The sequence below is a fragment of the Rhinopithecus roxellana genome, chromosome 15 (genome assembly GCF_007565055.1).
Source record: "Rhinopithecus roxellana isolate Shanxi Qingling chromosome 15, ASM756505v1, whole genome shotgun sequence".
Classification (NCBI taxonomy): Eukaryota; Metazoa; Chordata; class Mammalia; order Primates; family Cercopithecidae; genus Rhinopithecus; species Rhinopithecus roxellana.
This window is the reverse complement of record NC_044563.1, coordinates 78,451,831-78,462,258: the sequence shown is the minus strand read 5'-3', so window position 1 is coordinate 78,462,258 and position 10,428 is coordinate 78,451,831.

Genomic DNA, 10,428 nt, shown 5'->3' with positions numbered 1-10,428 from the left:
GCAGGCATATCTTTGGAAGCAGGGATTGGGTGATTGCCTGGCGAGGTTGCACCTCTGTTTCGAGAGGAACAATAAAAGAGGTTTCATATCTTTAAGACAGAATGTTTTCTGTTAATATTACATTTATTGTATTTTGTTTGCATGAAACGGATTTCTTTCTCAGCACCTACTTGCCTGGTGCCATTCAAGCTCCTACCCTCAGAGGGCTTGTCATCTAAAAGGGAAGATGGCACCTGAAGAAGTCTGAGTGTGAGGTTCACTTCAGTAGGTTGAATTTGTCACCTCTTTTTAGAATGAAAGTATACATAAAAATTGGGTAATGATGACTGAAATGAGAACCTTGAGTTAGAGGTTCCTGTTTGCATCTCTGCAGCCACTTCAGAAGGCACGTGTTTGGTTTGCTCTGAGCCTAACCTAGAGTGCTCGCAGCAGTCTTTCAGTTGAGCTTGGGAACTGCAGCTGTGGGGAGATTTCAGTGCACTGCCTCTCCTGGGTGCTCTTCATCTTGGGTAAGCAGTTGCTTTGAATTTCTTAAGCCATTATTTGAACTTTTCTCATGCAGAAGTGTGCCAGTCCTGAAGGCTGGTTGAATTGGTAGTCTCTCAGGATTGTGAAGCCGTGATTGCAGAACTCTTGATTTCTGGAGGGGGATGTCATAAAGTAGTCTAGTGGGTGCTGTTTCAGTTACTGTCACGTAGAGTAACTTAGGTGAATCTCCTCAGCAAAAAGAGGAGCAAAGTTTCCTCATAATAAGAGTATGTGACAGTGATGATGACAAGGCTTCAGCTTTAAGTCACCCATGGGTTTAGGTAGAGCTGTGACTGGCTGTTCTTGAGCTCACAGCAGAGCTCTTTCTTCACTATTTTTCTTTTTAGAAGACAGTTTTTAATTTTATTTTTAAACAAATTTCATTGTGTATATTTAAGGTAAACAACATGATGTGGGATACATGTAGATAGTAAAAAGTTTACTATGGTGAAGCAGATTAATATATCCATCATTTTACATAGTTGTACCACTGTTTTTCTTCTCCCCATTATAGACATGCCAATATTTAATCTTTAGAAGCCTGAGGCTTAAATCTCCCAAGAGAGCTAGACAACTGTCCATACTTGTTACACCCTCAGCACAGCCCTGACCTTGGGAAAGGCTCATGCAGGATGGTTTAGGTATAACCTACTCTGAAGAAGGGAGCAGGAGTAAGGACCTCCAGGGTCCCATTCATGTAGAGAGTTAACCAATGTGACCTAGACTGTGTTACAGAAGCCATGTGACCTACCAGTCTGTATTCAATGGCTTAACAATGGAAAATGAGGGCACATTTTAAGAGGCATGGCTTAGAGTGATTATATAGACTTGTAGACCTAAAAACATCTGAGAGCCCAGAAGTGCACAGCAGTATGCAGATGGATTGAGAGGACTCGGCACTGCAGGTGGACAACACTCTGTGAGTGAAAGAAGGCTGTGCAGTTGTCTGTTTGCTCAGTGGTTAGTTGTCCTTACTAGGGACAAACACTGAGAGACAGCAGCTCTCCCTTATTTTGTCTCATGATGTTGTCATTTGGGGGGTAACTTTGGCATCTTGTATGGTAGTCTCATTGTGGCATGTCTCTTTTCCGAAGATGTTTTTTTCTGTAGTAACTGCCAAGGAGAACAATTCCCCTACACTGTTTAGTAACTTTAAAAATTGACACATAATAATTACACATATTTATGGGGTACACAGGGGTGTTTTGATACATACAGTGTATAGTGATCGGATCAGACTAATTAGCATATCCATCATCTCAAACTTTTTTTTATTTATTTGTGTTAGGAACACTCAGTATCCTCCTTCTACCTCTTGGAAACTATGCATTGTTGTTAACCATAGCCATCTTAAAGTGGTATAGGACACTAGAATTTATTCTTCCTATCCAGCTGTAATTTTGTTTCCGTTGACAAATCTCTCCCTATGTCCCTTCCCCTCTAGTATCCTCTGTTCTACTTTTTACTTCTGTGAGAGCAATGTTTTTAGCTTCCACATATGAGTGAATTCAGTGTTTAAGTTTCTGTTCCTGGCTTATCTCACTTTACAGAATGTCTTCCAGTTCCATCTATGTTACTGTGAATCATAGATTTCATTCTTTTTAATGCTCAAATAATATTTCATTGCGTACATATATCACATTTTCTTTACCCATTTATCTATTGTTGAACACCTAGATTGATTCTATGTTTTGGCTATTGTAATAAGTGCTGCAATAAACATAGGAGTGCAGATGTCTCTTCAATATACTGATTTCCTTTCCTTTGGATAAAGGTCCAGTGGTGGGATTGCTAGATCATATAGTAGTTTATTTGTAGTTTTTTGAGGGACCTCCATATCTTCCTGGGTAGTGACTAGCCAGGGCTGGTGTCATGGGTGGTAAGGGTATTTACCAAGACAGCCATAAGTAAAGAAAGGCAGACTTATTAGAGAAGGTATGAAAATACCTTGCAAGGTTGCTGGGCAGCACAGCAGGGAAAGGGCTGTCTGCAAAGAGGCAGAGACTAGAGAGAAGTTTTATAGGATCGTGCTGGAGGGGCTACCTGTGGAGCGAGGTCACTGTGCCCACAGAGGTCATTGTGCCCTTGGGTGGTTTAACTAGCTACTCTCAGAACAATTGTTCATTGTTCTTCCCCACCTGGGACCCTCCCCAACTTGGGGCCCTTCCTCATTGTTGCTTGCTTATCAGGACTCTACATTCCACCCTTGGCAGAACAACAATGACATATCTTTGGCACTGGACAGAGGTCTCCTCTTCCAACTACTTCCTGCTGACCAGGGGCATAGAGTTCTCCCTACCTACGATTGTGGATCTGTCAAGAAACCCATCCTGGATTGTGGGACCTAGGATACTCGATTTTGCTGGAGGAAGGGTCTCATCAGAGAGGGGGAGCATGTCAAGGCAAAACTGGTGTCCAACTGAATTCAGGGGAGACTGGTAAAGGTAGCAGGCATCATTGGGGAGAGACTGATATCCCATTCACAGCATCATTTGAAGGTGAAACTGCTGAATTTTAGAAGATACAATTTTATTTCTTAAGCCAGTTACTGAAAAGGCGAAGAAAAACCTTTTGCAGTCTGACTATTTTTCCTTGTTGAAAGCCCATTTAGATAACCTGGAAGTTACTTGATGAAAAAGTGTTTGAATTTAAACACAGCATAGGGAACCAATTTTAGACAGATTATTATACCTTAATTACATACAACATTCCTTTTATAAATTTCTTTCATGAATTTTCTCATGACTTACACCGGTCATGACCATCTATGATAGGCTTGAACTTTCTGACTTGTCCTAAACTTCCCTCTTTCTTAACAAAATCAGTCATTTTACTTTATTTTATTTTTATTTATTTATTTATTTTTTTGAGACGGAGTCTCGCTCTGTTGCCCGGGCTGGAGTGCAGTGGCCGGATCTCAGCTCACTGCAAGCTCCGCCTCCCGGGTTTACGCCATTCTCCTGCCTCAGGCTCCCGAGTAGCTGGGACTACAGGCGCCCGCCACCTCGCCCGGCTAGTTTTTTTTTTTTTTTTTTTTTTTTTTTTGTATTTTTTAGTAGAGACGGGGTTTCACCGTGTTAGCCAGGATGGTCTCGATCTCCTGACCTCGTGATCCGCCCGTCTCGGCCTCCCAAAGTGCTGGGATTACAGGCTTGAGCCACTGCGCCCGGCCTCATTTTATTTTATGACAAGAATTTACCACACGAGATCCATTCTTTTTTTTTTTTTGAGACGGAGTCTTGCTCCGTCGCCCAGGCTGGAGTGCAGTGACTGGATCTTGGCTCACTGCAAGCTCCGCCTCCCGGGTTTACGCCATTCTCCTGCCTCAGCCTCCCGAGTAGCTGGGACTACAGGCGCCCGCCACCTCGCCCGGCTAGTTTTTTTGTATTTTTTAGTAGAGACGGGGTTTCACCGGGTTAGCCAGGATGGTCTCGATCTCCTGACCTCGTGATCCGCCCGTCTCGGCCACAAGATCCATTCTTATATAAAATTTCTTTCTTTATAACTCTCCTTATCAAAAATACCTCTTCACCTTTATAACTTTCTTCTTCTTTTTTGTTTTATTATTTTTATTTTTTTGAGACAGAGTCTCACTCTATCACCCAGGCTGGAGTGCAGTGGTGCGATCTCAGCTCACTGTAACCTCTGCTTCCTGAGTTCAAGTGATTCTTGTGCCTCAGCCTCCTGGGACTACAGGTACAAGCCACTATGCCTGGCTAATGTTTGTATTTTTAGTAGAGATGGGGTTTCAACCTGTTGACCAGGCTTGTCTTGAGCTCCTGACCTCAAGTGATCCACCACCTTGGCCTCCCAAAGTGCTAAGATTACAGGCATGAGCCACTGCACTTGGTCTTCACCTTTATAACCATCTTTATGTCTCTCTTATTTCCTCATTCCTTTTACCTTGTTTTATATGTAACTTTTTTTTTTTTTTTGAGATGGAGTCTCACTCTATCATCCAGGCTGGAGTGCATCTTAGCTCACTACAGTCTCTACCTTGTGGGTTCAAGCGATTCTCCTGCCTCAGCCTCCCAAGTAGCTAGGAATACAGGTGTGTGCCACCACACCCAGCTAATTTTTGTATTTTTTTAGTAGAGACAGGGCTTTGCCATGTTGGCCAGGCTGATCTTGAACTCCTGACCACAGGTGATCTGCATGCCTTGGCCTTCCAGAGTGCTGGGATTACGGGCGTGAGTTACCACGTCTGGCCTATATATAATCTTTGAATTAGACAAAAAAAAATTTTCCTTTTGTTAGCAAGTTAAGGTTTATACTGTGTGTTGCTGTGCAAGTTCTGTGAAGGGGCCACATGTGAGGACATTATCCCCCCTCAAGAGATTTCTAGGTTGAATTTCTTGCTAGGGTGTGTCTGTATAAGTGTGGGCTATTTTTAAACCCCCGAGATAGGACTATCCAGGTTGAAGCTATTGGTTGAAGATTTAGGTAGCTTTCCTGGGAGAAAGGGGGATATTAGAGGGAAAGATGAATTCACAAGTTGGGTAAACATTAAGCAGGCACCCATCTTGGAAAGGATATTTTTGCCCCAAAGGGGTGTGGGGTATTTGGATATTACCAGGGACTGGTGGGAGATTGGTCATTGGTCCCTTAAATAATATAAAGGGGTATGGATTTTTGGAGGGGGGGTGCCACTTGTTCTCATTACCCAACAGGATTTGGAGGAGAGTTGCTCAGAGAAGATTATAGTATAGAGTCACTACAAGTCATTTATGTAGCCAAAATGATAACTCCAAAATTTCTAAAAGGCAAAAATCTTTACTTGCTGATAGAGGGGAGAGTCAACTTTCCAAGCAGGTCGCAATAAAGACAGCATGACACCAACCGAATCTGTCTCCTCTCCCCTCCTTTTTCTGTTGTTTATTGAAAGGTAAACAAAAATCTCTCATTATTTTAAAATATTATGCAAAAATCTTGTTTAAGAGAGAAAGCAAAATTTCACCTTTGCATTAGTATATTATTAATGCAATAATGTTATATCCAATTCATAATAAAACCTTATATGCAAATCTATACAATCATAGTTAGTTTGACCATAAGGTAAAATGTCCACACACCTCTCATAATTCTTTACAATTTTCTGTTAAACAAATAAATTCTCTAGAAAACCATTATTCAGACACATGGGTCCAGATTCTGGCCCTACATCAGTGTGCTTTTATTTCAGTGTTTGACCTACGGAAAAGCTATGTAATCCCCTTTAAATCTTAGCCAACTTGCTTGTACCTACAGAACTTTCCACAAGATTAACCCTTCACAAACCCTTTTCAACTTGCTTAAACCATCAGTTTTGTCCCATTACTCTTTTTTTTTTTTTTTTGAGACAGAGTCTCACTCCGTCACCTAGGCTGGCATGCAGTGCCACAATCTCAGCTCACTGCAACCTCCGCCTCCCAAGTTCAAGTGATTCTCCTGCCTCAGCCTCCCAAGTAGCTGGGATTACAGACGCTCGACACCACACGTGACTAATTTTTGTATTTTTAGTAGAGATGGGGTTTTGCCATGTTGGCCAGGCTGGTCTCAAACTCCTGACCTCAAGTGATCTGCCCACCTCAGCCTCCCAAAGTTCTGGGATTACAGGCGTGAGCCACCATGCCCAGCTGTCCCATTACTCTTTTAGGTGAGGCCAATAGTTAAAACCCTCTGAGCTAGACAAAATTACGTTCTCTTTAACAGAAACCATATTCACATGACTTCTTAATAACCTCCCACCAAAACACATTCTTTATTTACACTGTCTTTATTTTTTAAAATCATTAGAGTCATGTGACCTAAAAGGGATTAAAGTTTCAATTTTTTCTGATAATATGTTTGATTTTAGTTTCTTTAAACCAATTAATTAGTGCTCTTTTATATAAATACTACACACACAACACATATAAACACACAGACAGAAATGGAGAATCAAGACAAAATTCCATTGACTGAGAAGTTCTTAGAGGGAGAGCAGGGGCTTTTTGTTTGTTTATTTAGACGGAGTCTCACTCTGTTGCCAGGTTGGAATGCAGTGGTGCGATCACAACTCACTGCACCCTCAACCTCCTGAGCTCAAGTGATCCTCCCACTTCAGCCTCCTGAGTAGCTAGGACTACAGGTGCCTGCCACTATGCCCAGGTAATGTTTTTTTTAAATATATAGATGGGGTTTCGCCAAGTTGCCCAGGCTGCTGTCAAACTCCTGGGCTCAAGTGATCTGTCCACTTCGGCCTCTCAAAGTGCTAGGATTATAGGCATGAGCCACTGTGCCTGGCTAGCAGGGGCTTTTAAAACAATATCTGTATACATACAGCCCAAATATCATCTTTAATTAAGTTGATTTCTGACTATGGAGTTCTCAAAATAAAAGTCTCTTAAAAATCTTTTGTTATCAGATTTTAGCCAGGACAAATGGCCAATATTTCTGGCTTTTGAATCTTTACCTAAAGGTAACCTCCTATGTGAAATTAATAAACCTTAAGTAAGGGGATAACTTAAATATGGACACACAAGGTCCATGTGTGTCTGGAGACACAAGGTGTCTCCAAAGAGATGGTAAGCAATTTACAAGATCTAGAATTGCCCCAAAGGTAACTCAGAGAAAAAAATTTCAAGACAGGAAATTAGGAGCTGTCCATGGAAGGGAAAAGAATCAATAAATGATTAAACCACAAAAGACTCACTTTTGAAGCCAGGAATTGAACCCAGCGCACCACTCTGAGAGGGCAAAGCCCTAGTAGTTGAGCTACAGCAGGGGTCCCCAATCCCTGGGCAGTAGACTGGCACTGGTCCACGGCCTGTTAGGAACCGAACCGCTCAGCAGGAGGTAAGTGGCAGGCAGACAAGCAAGCATTACTGCCTGAGCTCTGCCTCCTTTCAGATTAGCGAGGGTATTAGATTCTCATAGGAGTGTGAACCCTATTGTGAACTGCACATGTGAGGGATATAGGTTTCATGCTTCTTATGATAATCTAATGCCTGGTGATCTGAGATGGAACAGTTTCATTCCCAAATCATCCTTCACCCTCCCTGGTCTGTGGAAAACTTGTCTTCCATGAAACGGGTCCCTGGTGCCAAAAAGATTGGGGACCAGTGACCTATAGTGCAAGGTGACTGCTGTTGTTTTTCCAGGAGGAGTTTAGAGTATTTGCAAGCTTGCAAAGAATTTTAACTGCTCAAGAGAACTTTCTAGGACTAGCCATATTATTACACACCTTCTTTTAATTTAGCCTTTTCCTTTAAATGGTGTACTCAATTCCAACAGTGACTCAGTCTTAAAGCCTGTTAAACTCCAGATAGTGATTTTCCAGATTTTTACCATATAGGCAAAAGGTAGTTCCAGAAAGGGGGAGAGGAGGCGTCTCCGTGACAGGCAGCTCTTGAACTCAAAGGGGAAATGGATAATTTTACTTGCCACTTCCAGAGTCACCCTTGGCTTTGTTTTGTTGTGATTTGGAATTCAGCCGGGGCAGCGAGCCCGCTTCAGTTTAAGGCCATCAGGGGCTAGAATTCTGTCCTCAGGGCCTTTCAGCCCTCAGAACAGTCCCATTTTCAGCAGCTGAGCTTGTGGCAGAGGGGGCAAGCTGTGAAGGGCTTTTTCCCATGTATCCCATTGGGGCAGTTTGCCTTCCAGTGGCCTGGCCATCTGTACTGAGGGCACTTACCTGGAGGAGTGTCCTTAGGGCAACTGGAGGGGGCCGAGGGCTTCTAAATCAGCCAACAATTGAGCCTGCCTTTCGTCCCTGCATTTTTCTTTCTCCTTAGCCCTGCCCTCCTCATTCTGCTCTTGGTTGTAAAAGACTGATGAGGCTAAGTTGAAGATTTTTTTGCATAGGGGCCATGCTGTATTACACAAGAAAGTTAGGTGTTTCTTTTTGAGAGTCTGAGGGTTAAATTTGTCTTAATGTTTTAGGATGCAATGCAGAGGTGAGTCTGAAGGAACAGATGGGATTTGTCCCATGGAGGGACTGGAAAATGATGAGCCAGCCTCTGGGGGCTAGTGTCTGCTGGGGACACAAACTGCTTTCTCTTGGGGCTTCTTGCTGAGGAAACGTGTTCCACTCACATCCACTGACGGACTTGGGTGCACTTTCTAAAGGGCATCCCAGCTATCAGAAAGACCTCTCGGCACTGGGGCCTTGCACCGGATGATTGGTTCAGGTATGAGGACGGGAGGGGAATGGGGAGACTCACTGCTCTGAGGTTGCTTGAGCTCACCTAGTTTGGGAACATCCAGAGCAGGAGGTCTGCCTGTCTTCACGGTGAGAATTTAGAGTGAGAAAGAGGAGGGTGTGAGTCCCCCAAACCACATGTGCCAATTGTGACACATAGAGGGACTTTTGACCAGAAAAGGTAGGAGAGGGTTTTCCTGTCTCCCAGGCAAGGCAGACAAGACTCTTCAGCCCCTGGCCTTCAGGCCACACCAGGAAGTGGCCCTGGCCAGTTGTCATAAGTTGCCAGAGGGATACTAGAGTTTGTTTCCATTGAAAACGGAAAAGAAAAGCAAACTCTGGTTGGGTGACGACTTCTCACCAGGACTTTCTGGTCCACTGGGGAGTGGCCCTGGCCAGGACCTTCACTTGTCTCCAAACTTGGATGCTGTGCACCGAGACATTGGAGTTGGAGGAGAGGCAAGGGAGAGAGTAGGGGAGAGGTCCCCAAGCAATCCCCTTTTGGATCACCAAAATGTTGCGGGTAGTGACTAGCTAGGGCCGACGTCACTGGCAGCAAATGTATTTACCAAGACAGTCATAGGAAAGAAGGCAGATTTATTAGAGAAGGTATGAAAATATGTTGCAAGGTTGTAATGGGCAGCACAGCAGAGAAAGCGCTGTCTGCAGAGAGGCAGAGGCTGAAGGGAAGTTTTATAGGGTGGTGCTGGAGGGGGCTATCTGGGAAAGAGGTCATTTTGCCCATAGAAGTCATTATGCCCTCAGGTTGATTAGCTGTGTCTCAGAACAGTCGTTCATTGTTCTTCCGCACTTGGGCCCTCCCCGAACTGGGGCCTCTCCTCATTGTTGCTTACTTATCAGGACTACACACATACTGTTCTCCATAGTGGCCGTGCTACTTTGCATTCCTACCAACAATGTGTAAGAGTCCCCTTTTCTCTGCATCCTCACCAGCAAATGTGTGCGTGTGTGTGTTTGTCTTTTTGATAATAACCACCCTAACTGGAGTGAGACAATAACTCATTGTGGGTTTCATCTGCATTTCCGTGATTACTGATATTGAGAATTTTTTTTCATATATATGTTGGCCATTTGTATGTCTTCTTTTGAGAAATGTCTGTTCAGACCATTTGCCCATTTTTAACCCTCCTACACTATTAGTAATAGAAAAGAAGATCCTGATAGTCATAACCCCCTAGAAAGACAGAAGGTATTTGCCAGAATTTATATTGTGAAAGAACCATGAGCTCAGGTCAAAATATTTGGCCAACAGATGAGGTAACTTACTATGGAGAATTATCTCAAAACATCTGCTGGGGAGATAAATTAGTATCTGGAAAGAGAAGGAAGTAGGGTAGAAGCTGAGAATTTCAATGGTGTCTCTTATCAAGGTGCTTAAGATGCTTCTGAATATTTTTGCTGGATTTTTTTAAAAATGGAGATTCATTTTATTTATCTATATGTGAAATCACAATTTTGTTATTCAGCTAAATGTGTACAAAAATTCAGAATTTGTGTGTGTTGGTGAATATATAGAGAGGAATTTGCAAATATCTGTCAACTAACTAGGAAATTCAAACTCAGATAGTGTTCTTGGTAAATGTCCAAGGTGTTATGAACTCATTTGACAAGTAGTTACTGAGCATGTCCCTGTACGTCACACCACGCTGGCCCTGGAAGGGTGGTGGCTCATGGGCATGGCTCTTGGCTTCATGGAGCTTATAGTGTTGGGAGTGGAG